This window comes from Mytilus californianus, unplaced genomic scaffold, assembly GCF_021869535.1.
Source record: "Mytilus californianus isolate M0D057914Y unplaced genomic scaffold, xbMytCali1.0.p SCAF_1, whole genome shotgun sequence".
Taxonomy (NCBI): domain Eukaryota; kingdom Metazoa; phylum Mollusca; class Bivalvia; order Mytilida; family Mytilidae; genus Mytilus; species Mytilus californianus.
In genome coordinates this window covers 127,032,208-127,047,742 of record NW_026262581.1, presented here as the reverse complement: position 1 = coordinate 127,047,742, position 15,535 = coordinate 127,032,208, and the positions used below count along the sequence as shown (strand labels likewise).

General features: G+C 32.2%; 1 pseudogene; it reads left to right on the top strand.

Moving 5' to 3' along the window:
* The window catches only part of LOC127733760 (lachesin-like), a 34,631-nt pseudogene extending 20,312 nt beyond the window's left edge, over positions 1-14,319 (top strand).
* Positions 14,320-15,535: the final 1,216 nt, after the last annotated feature.

Sequence of the window (15,535 nt, the reverse complement as noted above, 5' to 3'; positions counted from 1 at the left end):
ATCGATGGCGGTCAAAGTAAATTATGCTTAAACTGTAATAAATCATGGAAATGTGACACCAACAATGACGTAACAACACAAATAATACATAAATAAAGGGTCAAAACTTCGAAAATGATAATGTGAGGTGCCAAACAAAATTTATTCTGTATTGCAAATGTAATCGTAAGTCACAACTGCTTTCATGTGATATTTGAAACGTTTTGGCTTGATTTAAAAACATTAAAGTATTAGGGTCGATTTTATCTCTTCGGATACCTACTCCTTTCTTAATAATGGAATAAGTTTTCATTTTTAAAAAAATTATCTCTGATTCGACCCAATAAATCACTTAAATTATATCATCAAAATGAATGATTTTTTATTGACAACATATTTGTTACGTTTGGTAAACATGACTTAAAGATGTATTCTTCTGACGTTTCAGTCTCGTTGAAATCTCGATCTGGAATTATTTCCAAAACATGTGATACAAGTGGAAAATATCAATGAATTTAAAAAATGTTATAATCAAACTTAACTCTGTGAAAAAATTGTGTATTTACAATGAATAGTTTTTGAGTATTCAATTTTTCAAATTTTATTACCAACCAAGTCAGTCTTTTTAGCCAAAATTTTGAGAAAATGGGTGAGGGGTACAAGAAATGATTTTACCAGAAACATGTACAACCCATATCACTTTTTTCTTTTCAAATTTCTTAGATAAGTATTTTTTCAATCATTTATAACAAAGAAGTTGAAATAATATGCATTTTGTTCTTTAAACAGAGAAAAATCACAAATTTACAAAATTGACAGCATGGTAAATTAGACACAAAAAAGCATCAAAATATGATTTCACGAAAATAGCCCCAAAATAGGTAAAAATTGATGAAAAATCATCAAAATTGGGTACTGTCAAAGGGCCGTAGCAAAAAAAGAAGTGCACCACCATATAATTTTTTCTTCACCAATTATTTTTTTACAGTCATAGAAACCTAAAAATCAGGTTAAGAAAAAAAGTTTAATTCTAGAAATTTTTGGCTCCCCAGAGGTGTACATCCTTAAGAAAACACTCGGTATTCCTTTTGAAACCAACTTTGCGCCTATTTTTACCGACTTGTTCCGTTATTCATATAAAACAGACTTCTTACACGAACTTGTAATGAAGAATATAAAAGGTAAAATTGAGAATGGAAATTGTGAATGTGTCAACGAGACAACACCCCGACTACTTACAATGAAGCTATCAAACCAAGGGATCCAAGTAGTAAATTGAAGTCATTCCTTCCAAAGTTTTATTGACGAGAACATGTGTATGTTGATGTTTCAGAAAATTTGTTTCATAGATGACTTACAATTTCCAATTGCTCTTAACACAATATTATATTACCAATAACTGTATAGTTTCACAAATGTTTTTATTGCAATTCCTTGTAGGCCTAACAATTAAGATACACTGGTAAAAAAACTGTTAAAAAAATATCTTTCTGTTTGAAAATTATGTTTGTGTAAGAGAGAAAAAAGACACAACACCTTTTAAATCCAATGGATAGACGAATGAATTATTATAGTTATATGCACCTTTCATTTCATTGAATGGTAAAATAGATCTTCAAAGTGTGTCTTCGGATATATTTTAAACGTTTGAAATTTTTTTAAATTACCTTTTACATGTATTTTTAACATTTCCTACATTATATTGGATTATATTTTTCAGCTACAATGGATTAAAATGACCAAACCAACTGGTTTTCCTATGCATATTTCCAAGGATGAAACAGTTTGAGTTGATTCTGTTGTGGGAGGAAAACAAAAATATGGTGTGATGAAATACGAATACAACAACCGTAAAACATACCAGCTGATTATACGGTAGGTTACAGAGACAGACGCAGGACATTATACATGTCAGATCTATCTCCCAAATCAGAATTATAAGGAATGGCCGCAAAAGACAGTGGATTTAATTGTTTTCAGTGAGTGATTCATGTTGGACAAACTATATTCAATAAATCTATGTTTTTAAGGGATAAAAAACTTCTTGAACAACTGAAAAAACATACAAGTAGCTTTTCTGAAACTATAGATAGCCCCGTTTAACGTACAAAATGGAAAATGTACAGGAATATATAACACTATAATTACATTACATAGATATAAGAAGATTTGGTATGAGTGCCAATGAGACAACTCTTCATCCAATGTATGTTTCATTATAATACGGGTTGTAAAAGCGTTGACCGTGCGCTCATTAAAGTGCACAAAATGTACTTCGGTCAACGCTTTTACACCCTAATGAATTTACAAAAAGAAGCATTCAATTCTTAAGTAAACCTGATATTGATAAAAAGTTTCCTTGAAAATATAAAAGTATTCACTTAAGCATCGATATGTCAATTTTAATACATCTAAAATTAAATGTTCAACCCAAACTCATTGAATTGTAAACAGTTGTTTGAAGAAAATACAGTAGGAAATATTGTAAGTTCATTTCTTTTACCCCGTACATTGTTGCATACATACACGAAGCTTAAAATACTGGATATGCAAACCATACATCAAATTATTGCTATTGATGAGTCAAAGTAGTTAACAATAGTAACGTCATATGTTAGATTTTCTATTTTTGAAATATTTTGGCCTCGAGTATGATTAAACAAAATATTTTCTCGAAATGCGCTTGTGGTGCAATACAATTGGTACTGTTAATGTTATTACAAAATAAGTTAGTGTTGAATGTTATATTTGAATTCAAGTTATTATGCTTATGTTGGAAAAGTGTATCAGTGCTACCTTTAACTCATTTGGTTTATAATAATCCTCTGTTATCTGCGTTTTAGAATACGTATACATCTCGAATTTTACAGTCGTTACCGACTCTGAAGCTGATCTGAAGCTGATCTGAGCACAGTGGTACATTGGCTAGTATTACATAAATTTTGTTCAGATAAGGTATTGGAAGAACAGTTGATCATACAGGTTTGAAAAACGGAAGGCAAGTACTTTAATACAAATATTAGGAGGTGAAAAAGGTACCTACTGTTGAGTACTTTTTTTCAAATTTTTCAGGTAATGCTTTTGGACCAGAAATAGTAGATGATATTTTATCAGAAGTGCAAAGACAAGGCCAGACAGCATATATTAATTGTGCTGTCATAAATTTGCAGTCGCCAGCACAGGTATATAAAATACACTGTCAAATCCATTACATATAATGCTGAAAACACATGTCTTTTAAATTAAAAGAATGATATCTAGTGAATACAACAAAAACTACCATTACCTGTATGTTCCATGCAAAAAGACGTTTCTTTTACTTATGCAAAGAAAATATGGAGATGGGATTGTTATAGAGACAACTATCCATTTAATAATAGATTTCTACCCAAAGTGCATTCCAATTCTAATATGAGTCGAGTCGGTCATGAATAAATGTCATCTTAAAATTTGGCATTTTTACAATGACATTGCAAATTATTACATGTTCGGAATACATCCTTTTACATTAATAAGTTCTTGACCGAGCAAATATACTTTTGGGTGATCTAAAACCCATGCTCTTTCTAACATTGTTATTAGTTCCGATGGAAACTATTTCCATTCGGAACGATACAGTAATGAAGCGTATGTCAATTTTTCTCAAGTTCAGTGACTTCAGAAGGTACATGCTAATTTGATGATCTGTGTTATTAAGGAAAATATTGTATTAATCTATTTACTTTTTGGGTTCTCGATTTCAAACAAGGGTGTTTGCAGATAACTTTGGGTCAAAAAAAGCACGTTATAATTTGTAGTTTTCAAATTGTGATTGCATGGGCTACAAGATTTGCCATCTCAGGTGGAAGAACCGAGAAGAAACTTTCCGAATTTTCCACTCTGTCCAAACATCACCAATATGACGCTAAAAATGTTTAATCATATTTATAGACCAAACCGTTTTTACTTTCAACAGATATTAACTTTGTGTTATTTATACAAGCAAACTTTTTTAAAAAGATTCATTTAGAAAATGATAGACATTGATAGGTATTTATATCCAATGACTAGGCGAATGAATTATTATCGTTATATTCATTTTAATTCCACTGAAAGGCAAAATAAGAAATATACAGTTTCTCTTGAAATAGAACATAAAGTTTCATATTTAAATAATTCAGCTTCTACATGTATTTTAAATTATTTTAAAAGTATACCGGGTTTTATTTTAAAGTTACAGTGGATTAAACAGACCACATCAAGTAGTAATCCTATGCCTATTTCCTCGAGTGAAACAGTTCGAGCTGATTCTGTTGTGGGAGGTAGAAAAAAATATGATGTGATGAAATACGAATACAACAACCGTGAAATATACCAGCTGATCATACGGTCAGTTACAGAGACTGACGCAGGAAATTATACATGCCAGATATATCTTCCAAATCAGAATTATAGAGAATGGCCTAGAAAGTCGGTGGGTTTAATTGTGTTTAGTAAGTAATTCCTAGTGGTCAAACAATATTCAAAACACCTCCGTTTATTACGAAATCAAGTACCAAGGGGACAACAAAAATGCTCAAGCATATCTCTACTTAGACGCACAAAAAGTCTGCAACTGTTTGTCACCGGTCGGCTTTCCCAAATGAGTAAACTCATACCAAATAGTAAGATATAAAAGGTCCCGACATGACAAAATTTTAAACACTTCAAACTAAGGAACCAACAGCCTGCATGATTTTTGCTTTTACAAATAAACGGAAAATATGACAGACAGTAATCAATGACTACCACTTAATTACTTGCTCCTTCTGACTTAGGACAGGTACATGTGAAAAGTTTACTTATTAGGGATACAACTATTCCATTAATATTAAAGTGGTATATAAAGTATCGAAATGTAAACTAACTTCTTAAATTAATGTTAAATCTAAATTAATGAAACAGTAAACAATTGATCAAAGAAAACCGAACAGAGGGAATTGTAGGTTAGCTATTTTGTACTCCGTACAAACCTGTAAACCTACATGTAGGTTACACAACTTTTATGTTTGGGTCAGTCAATATTTAAAATGACTTATATTATAGAAATATGAAAACGAATAGCGACATAACAACCACGTTAATATATCGAATCATGTATTGGTGAATTTATAAGATTTATTGGATTCGTAAACGATAATCAGCGGTCGACGTTGGTCGCAAGTTGATCATCGTTTCTGAATCCGCTTCTATTTATATTTGTTACCAGAAGTGGAAGGGATTCCTCTCGATGGCAAGAGAGAATCCTAGGGAATAATTATATACCCTCAAACATAGAGCCGGTAGGGTAGAGGTATGTGCCAAAGGGGGACAGTTCTTCGTCCGTTTATTGTCTCCCTGAACCGCCAAATGAATGGGTTGCTCATAAAGACCATATTCACCGCCAAACATTCTCCACGGTCACTGTTCTAGTGGGAAAACCTTATCAATATTTAGTTTGAAGGTTTTAAGTGTTGCTTGGATGTTATTCATAAAGATACAAATTCCAACATGTAACAAGTGTGTTCCGTCATGTCTGAATAAATTTGAATCAGAGGCTTTTATCGATGGATACCTTACAAAGTATTGATCTTCTTGTTTCATGATCTGATGTTCTCGATTAGTTCTTTAGACGTTAATTCTACAAAATCATTTGCACCTAGATAAAAAAATATGTAATTTTGGGTTGGCCTCTTTGTTATCTCATTTTCAAAGGTCGAATCCAGATCTTTCCATTTCATTCCCGATTTAGTTATCCATTGAACCTCCACTCCTAGCCTTTTCAAATTAAGGTTTTTCCCACCAGAACGGCTAGCAGCTGTCCCACCAGCCCAATGGGGAATAGAGGATCCCAGTATCCACACCGTAGTCTGCACCTCATCACCAGATCTCTCATTATGTTCTATGGTCGGTTCCTGGGAATCATCCATCCTTCTTTTCTTGACGCCTTTTCCTCCTGCCGAACTTTTCTTTCCTCTTCCAGGACTTTCTTTCCTCTTGGCATATTAATGTGTAGTGGCCAACGTAGGGTCAGGGAACGAAAAGGTGTGATCTCCAGTAATTATTATGTCACAATAGTAATTGTAATAAATTGAGCTAGATAATTCCGCAGTATGATGTTGAAGTACAAAGTTTTGTTGCAAAATATTTTTTGATAATCAAAATGTTTGTATATAGTTAAACATATGCTGCAATCAAGTTTTAGTATTACGAGTGAGAAAGTTCAATGTGCTTTACATATTCAAGAATTAAAAGCACGTGCTAATAATCATTCTAAACTAACATAGGCGTACCTTGTGTGTGTCAGCATCAGTAGACACGTTTGATGTATAATACTGACAGATTATAATAAAAAAAAACAGTGGCCTAATTAAATTTAATTATCTAATTAAGAAATAAGCAGGATAGAATTCGAATATCACGGCCCAGGCCATGTGTAAATGTCCAACAAATCTATGGCTTCCATGAATTATTTCGATTCTAATAGGACAAATTCGGTAATTTAGAAACTGAAGCGAAGGTAAGATTGCCGTGTGTATGGCTGTTCTATTTTACCCCCTGTAAAATAAAAGCCACAAATTCTAAATAAATCTAAGTCTTACATGAATTATTTCTTAAATAACAACTAGAAAAAATGTGTTCAATTCTCATAATTCTTAACCCAACATTTTTTTCTTAGGCTACTATTTACTGTCAAATCCAGAGTTGACATGTCGTGACGAAGGAGTGAGTCGCCATGTTGACTTGCTGAAATCCACAAATGTGCGAATAATGCAATAGAACAGAAAATGAAGCAAAACCTACCTCAAAACTCCATTTTAATGCAATATTATCCGAAGTTATGGCGTATACGTAACGGTAAACTTTCAGCTTGAGAGTTTGCATTCGTATGACGTCGTATTATATTAATCCTGTGTTGTGATTTAGAAATGTCGAATGTTACATTCCATTGGTTATCAAAACCATCCATAATAAAAACAAATACATAAAGGGGAAACAATAAAATCAAATTAAAACAAAGCCATAATACATATGGGATATAAATGAAAGAAGCTATATTTCAGTGAGAAATTCTTCAGAATTTGTGTTCACATGTATGGACAAGAAGCGTCCATTAAGCGTTTTAAAAGTATAAATTGTATATCAGCAATCGTGGTCAAATAGTATTAGAAAAATGAACCGAAGACTATTGTGTTATTGTGTCGCTGAAAAGTGTGGGGTTTTTTTTATTAACAGAGACTAACGTTCACAGCACAAGACTTTAAATCTTTAGATCTTAATATAAAATAATAAATCAATTAAATTGAAAATTGGTTGAATTTATTTTTATGATACTTTATTCAACAGGTCCTCCTACCATAAAAGCCGACAACCCTGTCAAAACAACAGCTCGGCAAGGGGACAATATCACATTGGTTTGTGAAGGTAATGGTTATCCCCTACCAAATATAACATGGAAAAGGAATGACGGATTGCCATTGCCTAATGGTGAATTCCAGGAAAGGGTTAGTATAAGGATAATGTACAAGCACACAATCTGATGGGTTTAAATATTTCGCGCCTTGTATAAGTAGATCATATTTCGTTCAAGTAAAACGAATGATAAAAGAAAATCTGTACTTTGAAGGGTAAACAGTAAGTTGAATTAAGAAATAAAAAAGGTACATAATTTGAAAAGCAAGGTCATAATTTGCTCGTGACTACAGGAGATAGACAAGGTAGCCACATCATCTGGTTGAATACTGTCGCTTAAGGAAAAATGAAATCAGATCCAACACTCTAAACAGGTTTCATGAGGTGTCATCATAAAAGTAAATTGAAATCGGCAATATTTTTGAGAGGCTAGTAAGTATTTAAAATTGACAGACCATCGTAAGAAAGAAGATTTCAACTGAATAAATTTGATATCGCGCATGTAGCCCTGAAGTTGAAAAATGTAAGAGTTTAGATACATCGATTTTAATGTTCTGGTTCTGTTTGCTTCTTTTGACATTCACTCAGTTGTTTATTAATTGGTTCGTATATTCAACATGCATTTGTTAGATTTGTAACTTTGCCTGCTGTGAAATATTCATACATCCAACAAGAAGAACATAACATTTAAAAAAACAAAATGTAAGTTTGTTATGGGAAAGCATAAACTGGCTCTTTTATCGAAAAGAATTTCAGCTGAATAAAAGATGATACTGACTGTCAATAGTGTCCATTTTTGAATGTTACTGTTTAACAAAACAGTTATGTCTATAAATGGACAATCCTGACTGCCAGTATTAGCATTTATTCGGTTGCTATAATCAATAATAATAATTCAGCAAAAATAATAAGAATGGGATTATCAACGTAGGTACATTAATGTACCGGCATCTGTTCTACCTTTATATATAATGTTACGTAATGAAGTCTTTAAAGAAGTACATTTACCGATTCAACAGTTTCGGTCAGGAGGTTAAGTCTGTTATCAATTACTGCGATAAAATGCAGTGATTGGTGTCCTAAATGAAAAATATGTTAGAATACATGTAAAACAATAACAATAATACTGACATCTAACAGATTTATGATCATCTGAAGGATGTTATTCGGTAGATCTTTGATACTGTTTTGATTTTCGAATTAAAGGCAGGCCACAAAAATTGCCTGATCATTCCGTCTCCTTTGTTTAAACATTTTCTATACTAGCATGTAACATATTGTTGGACACTTATCTTTCGTCACCAGTGTCTGAGCAGAAAGAAGATGAACCAGGACGTCTCGTCCATTTTCTAAAGGAGTTCATCGGAAGATACCAAGACCTTGTTGATAAATATTCCGTATCAACATCACAAATAATACATGATGGTCTTGAAGTAAAGATTATATGTACTGACGTTGTTTATCATCTTAATTACGTGTTATAGTGTTCTTTTTATTTGTCTTTGTATATTTTTAACCTTTTCTGTTTAATCCATTTTGGTAAAGTACTTTTGGCGTGGATCGGTATTTATACATCCCGGCATTGTGTATTTGTGCTATGGTCATTTTTGCTCATGCACTTTGTCCATTTTTGTTTTTCTTTGTTGAAATAGTGATTTGTTTTTATAGTAATTAAGATTATAACACAATGTTGACTGCTGTACCCCAATTTCTGATATGTTTACCTGTTATATCTGTTTCTTTTGCTCACACATTGTTGTCAATATAATGGAATTCTATGCGACTGTCATGCAAGTGAGAGGTTTAGCTAGCTATATTACAAGGTTTAATCCACCGTTCTCTACATAAGGAAATGCCTATACCAAGTCAGGAATATGACAGTTGTTTTCCATTTGTTTGATGTGTTTGAGCTTTTGATTTTGCCTTTTGATAAAGGACTTTCCGTTTTGAGTTTTTCTTGGAGTATTTTTGCTATTTTACTTTTTTTGTTGAAGCCTGTATGTTCACCTCTCAATATTTTCTGTTTATTGCTTTTGGTTTTTTTGTTTATTTTTGATTATGTGTATAATGCAAATCTCCTTTATAATTATTAAACATTGATTTAAATATTTTCGTCACACCTGATCCATAATACAACGTATAATAAGTGTAGCGGGGTAAAACGTGTGTGAACACTCAACCCACCCCTTACCTCGCACACTGGTGTAACTCGCAATATAAGAACATTTGTTGTTAAATCAGTTGGAAATGCTTTGGCGCGTTAGAAAGGTACTAACAAATACGAAAACGTCAAAAAATGTACCGATCTAAGAGTACCAACAGTTAAGGAATGTTAGTATAAAATTGAGAATGGAAATGGGGAATATGTCAAAGAGACAACAACCCGACCAAAGAGCAGACAAGCTGAATTCCAACTTATTGATAATCTATGTTCCCCCATTCTAAAATGTCTCTTAGCACGGATTATTGCAAAGACGCTGTAGCTAGTCTGCGAAAACACTTGACAAAAGTCTGCTTTCATTTTGGAGAATTAACGATAATACTGATTGGCACACTTTTAGAACAACCCTAAAGACGGAAATTCAAGGTATCAGAGCCTATTATGAAAATGTTTTCGGATAATTTTCGGGTCAAACTTTGTAGCTAAACATATTTTTTGAATTTCACGTGAAATTCACATATGTTTCACATCAGATTCACGTGAAACTCAGGTGAAATCAGTTCGCGCGAGTTTCATGTATACGCTTGTTTGAAATTTCCTCCTTGTGTATTCAGGTAAACAAATAAAACAATTTTAAACGTTTCAATTTAATTTATACTGTTCAAGTGTACGGACAATTTTAAAACCGGTTACTAATTCTTGGCTTTAAATGTTAACGGTTTTATTGGGTTAGACTTCTTTCTGAAGTATGGAAGTTATGCCATATTTCAAACTCCAATATGTGTTCGGTTTTTTTTTTTTTTTAAATATGTTGCTTTTATTTAAAGGGTAGTGTATACAAAATTTACGGAATCAGTGTTACCGATCGTGGGATGTTCATTTGCACTGCTGATAACGGAGTAAAGCCACCAGCATCCTTCACAGTGCAGCTTGATGTCACATTTGCACCTATTTGTACAGCTGCTCAGAATGTAGTCGGTCAGGGACAAAATCAGATATTTGATGCAAAATTAGAGTGCTTAGTAACTGGTAAGTTACAAATAATGTTTTCTTCTTCCGCTACATGAAATTTCAGTTTTTACATTTTGTAATAAAAATGCGTTATGTTAAATCTTGATACGCGTGTCTTCTAGGATAGAAGCTTAGAAAAATAAACAATTAGATGGATGCTCAAAACTACTGTTCTAAGTAGAAATTTGTTTGAGAAATATTGCACATAAACCTGCAGAGGGATATTCATTGTAATCAAATTACGCCTAATAAATATTCTCTTGATATGTTTTCTTATCATAAAGTAATAGAGATAAAGGTAGTTTTTTTCCGGACATGAGAATCTAAAATTACAACGAATCTACAGTAAACGGTAAAAAAAATAATTAGATATTCAATCTTTATAAATAGCTGCCTGAAATACTTACCGGTATTGTCTTTTAAGGTGAATACGATGATTTTTCTCGAAAACTGTTGTCATACTTGGCAATCTCTAGTTTTCAATGCAGTTTTATGGCATATTGTTATCAGTTCGTTTATTTTAAGTTTCATACTGTGTTGTTTAATTTTCTCCTGTTTATGATAACTGTACCTGTAACCTTGGCAGCTTTTCTTATTTTTGTATAAACCGTTACTTATAAAATGTATTTGCCTTTGAATACCACTGAAAAATTACAAACTAGTTACTTTTTTTTATATTAAGCTAATCCTAGAGCAGAGGTGTCATGGTACAAGGCAAATAGAGCAACAGGAGAAAAGGAACATATTCAGGACAACGACAAATACAATTTAGATGAACAGTATTCAAACTATTCAAAACCTTATGAGAGATGGTACACTCTAGCAATAAAAAAAGTACAAGGAAATGATTACGGAGATTACTATTGTACAGCGCAGAATGAATATGGAGAAAATCAAGCAAAAGTTACACTTTTTAGTATTTGTGGTTGACATACAATTGTGAGTCAAAACATTTAAGTTTTTGTCCTTTTAAAGACCTCCCTGTTACATGCTCTTTAAAATGAGCATTGTATCCATCTTTTCCCTTTAGTTTGAGCTCTCTTAGTATTAAAAAAACAACTTGCAAATGTTAACCTGTCACAGTCTCTAGGAAACCATAATTAATGCTATGTTTTAATGATTACATTAAAAACGACATGTATATAATTCCTTTAAATCCCGGTGCAAAGGGATGCCTTAACTTGCAATGGCGTTTGGACTTTTGTCCTGTGCTGAAGGCCTCACTGTTACATTTAATTGAACACGATAATAATAACTCATGAAAGATATCAGGTCTATAATTGAATACAACAGACGTGTGTTTGTCTATATATGACTCATCAGTAGCGCTCGAATCAGAATAGTTGAAATTTCTAATCAATTACGATTTTAAAGAGCTTAAAACCAAAGATTTCAAAATATTCTGATAAATGTGGCCAAATCTAAACATGCAAACAATAAATTAACCTAATGTGTTCTGAAAAATTGGAAGCAACACGTTTAATAATTCCATGCGTCCGAAGCGCTTTTCTGGATTTACCTTCATCAGGAACGCTCAATGCCAAACATTTGAAATCCGAGGGATGTATAAATACCGAAAGAATTGAAGAGCTATATGACAAAAATACCTAAAACAAATAGCCAAATTCATCTAAGGTCAACTTTGCCTGAGGGAGTTGAAACCTTAGTTTCTTTATAATTTCAAAATTTATAAACGGACAAATTTAGAAAAGTTTGTTTTAAATCATGTCAGTACCGAAGTACTGACTACTGAGCTGACGATACCCTCGGGGACTGATAGTCTACCAGCAGAGGTATCGACCTAGTGATGTAAAAAATTGGAAACAACGCGTTTAATAATTCCATGCGTCCAAAGCGCTTTTCTGGATTTACCTTCATCAGGAATGCTCAATGCCAAACATTTGAAATCCGAAGGATGTATAAGTACCGAAACAGTTGAAGAGCTATATGACAAAAATACCTAAAACAAATAGCCAAATTCATCTAAGGTCAACTTTTATTGACGGTAAAGGTGCAGAATCTATTAGCATCAATAATATTTTATGTCAGCAAAGAAGCATTATTGATATCTTTGTGACGAAACGTTAATAAAATCGTTTTTTCTATGCCATAGGTTTTATAAATCGTGTAAGGATTTCGTTCCATGAATAAATACACCGTAGCGTTTTCTCGGTGTTAGATACAACTTTGTAGATATGTCTTAATTCTACACTTCTTTAATTTTAAAATCCATGGATAGACAAGGCCTAACTGTCCATCTCCTGAAGTTTAGAAAAAGCATCATCATCTTATTTAGTTTTTATGTTAACATTTGAATTATGCTCTTCATAATTATGCCTAATCTTCCTGAATTGCTTTTAAATTTTTAACCGCTGCTTAATATATAAAGACTGATAGCCTTGAATCTCAAGAAGTTTTGTTGATCATATATAACAAATGCCTCTCTTTTTCGGTTTCATGAAATTAAATTGTATTACTCTAAATGGTCTTATAGTTTTACAGTTACATCTTGGTTTTGATCAATGGTTTGATCTCACTCCTGCCTTGTATGAAATATATGACTGTTTTATATCAGACCAATCTTGTGTAAAGGTTCAAAATATTTTTCGATTGGAACAGTTTGACTTATATTTGTATTTGAAATCAAGTTGTATTGTAAAAAGAGTAATGTATGATAGTGATGTACTGTACTGAAATAACAATCTGTATTTCACTGATGACTTATTTATGACTATGTAATAAAGCTCACCTGAGCCATCATGCTTTTATGGTTGAACACTTGTGAATTCCCTTTAGATTTGTTTTCCTTCCATTTGTTGTCTTCGTACGGTATAGAAACACATAAATTTGCCATTTGCAAACCGAATTCACTAAAAGCAACCATCGATCAAGTCAAAAACAAATACATTTGTGAGAAAACCCTCAAAGCATTTTTTTTTAATTTTTATAAAAGAAGAAAAGAACAATCAAAATAAATAATCTAATAACCCTGTAATCTTTACCGAACTTTGAGTTAAAATAGGAAGAAGATACAGAAGCGAAAATTAATATGTGTTTGTGCTTTTTGTTTGAAAAAATGTTGATAATATAAACAATTATAATTAAAATTACTGCTACTGGTATTCTTAACCTTTTCTTTCCGGAAAATATATTTCATATCAATTTACAGTTCAGTTAGCCATTGAGCAGTCTTATTAGTTGTGGAATTGATAACATTAAGACTGCACAGACAAGATCCTCTTAAATTTATGTAATAACACGTAGATTTAAAGATAAAAAGTAAATAAAAAAAAAAATGCTATGAAATTCAAATATTTTGCCTCACAAAAAAAGATTTTCTAAAAGAGAGAAGAAAGACACCAAAGAGGCAAAGTCGAAAATAAACTGACAACGCTTTATGGTAAACTAGATTTGAATCAAAAGAGTTGAAAAATATACTCAAAAGACACAACAAACAAACGAAAAAAACTAAAAGACACATATAGGTCATCAAATAGTCTTAAAAAGAAGTTCAAGTGGACGCATGTGTCTTACCTTAAAATGTTTAATTGTCCTAACTAAGGTTTTCTAAAATTTGAAAGTCATACAAATATGTAAAAGTACCTCGCTATATTAAAACAATATTTTACTAGAAGTCGTGCAAATTCTAAAACCAATATAGTCCTGATACTCTGCTGATGATGAAAGTCCTTTAAATGTGCACCTATGTACTGCTTCTGTAACATATTTATTAGAAATAAAAAACGACAGTGAACCAACGTCTGGTTGATCTTCATTATGATGGAAATTCGAAAGTACTTCAGCGCGATTTTCTGTATTGTATTTATCCTGGTGACGGTACCTAGCCAAGGAACATGTATATCTCATTAAATCAATACATAAATCGCTCAAGTGTTGTATTTATAATAGTACATTTATTTTTATTAAAGTATAAAGCGGTAAATTCCACATTGCAGCACAATTCCATATTGCAGTCCTAAGTATGAAATTGTCTAAATTATAATTGCATATTGTTACTCTAAATTGTTTCCCAAAATTGATCGCCCTGAAGATCACAAAAAACATTTTATTAAAATTAAATATGTCAATAAAGGTTTTGATTTTGTAAATATTGCCGGTATTTTTAATGATCATTCTGTTAAAGAACAAATTCCTGGCTATTTTGATAATACTGAACTCCCTCTTATTTGTTATGTTTACAAAAAAACTACCCGGAAATATGTGTTTAATTACAGCGAAGTGTGTAAAGATGTTAATATCAGTGACAATACACCTACCTCATGAAATTGCAGTAATTCCGAGTACATTTATGGCCCAGTTCCCATGTTATAACAGGAGACCTTAACATTGTTCGTTACCGAGAGTTGAAATCATTCCTCAGTAAAGAACCTATATATCGTCCCCCGTCAATTATTAGTTGGAATGAGTGTCGTAACATCATCCACGACTCACTCCGTACTTACTGCTCTAAATGGATAAAACGAGAAAAAACTGACAAGAAATCATTAGATTCTTTTTTTAATTCGGTAATGAACATAGTTGATATACGTTTTCAACATTTTAAAGATTATTTTACTCCTAACAACATTCATAATAGCCAAATTTCTCGTATCCAACATAAGCTAAAAGAACTCGCCAAGGAATATGTTTTTGTCCTGGCTGATAAGGCTGCTAACAATATCATTATTGTTTGACGTAAATTTTACATTGAAGTTCTACAAAAGGAAATCACGAATTCACCAACATTCCAACTGACTCCATTTTCGGAAAATGACATCTGTAACAAACATAAACTTTTAGCTACCTCTTTACAAGCAGAACCAAATACAATGAAAGTCCCAACTATGTACTGGCTTCCGAAGCTGCACAAAACTCCTTACAAATATAGATTTATTTCGTCTTCAAGCCATTGTTCCACTACTAAACTATTATACTTACTAGTACACTTGGTACAATAAAAACCTGGTAATAAAT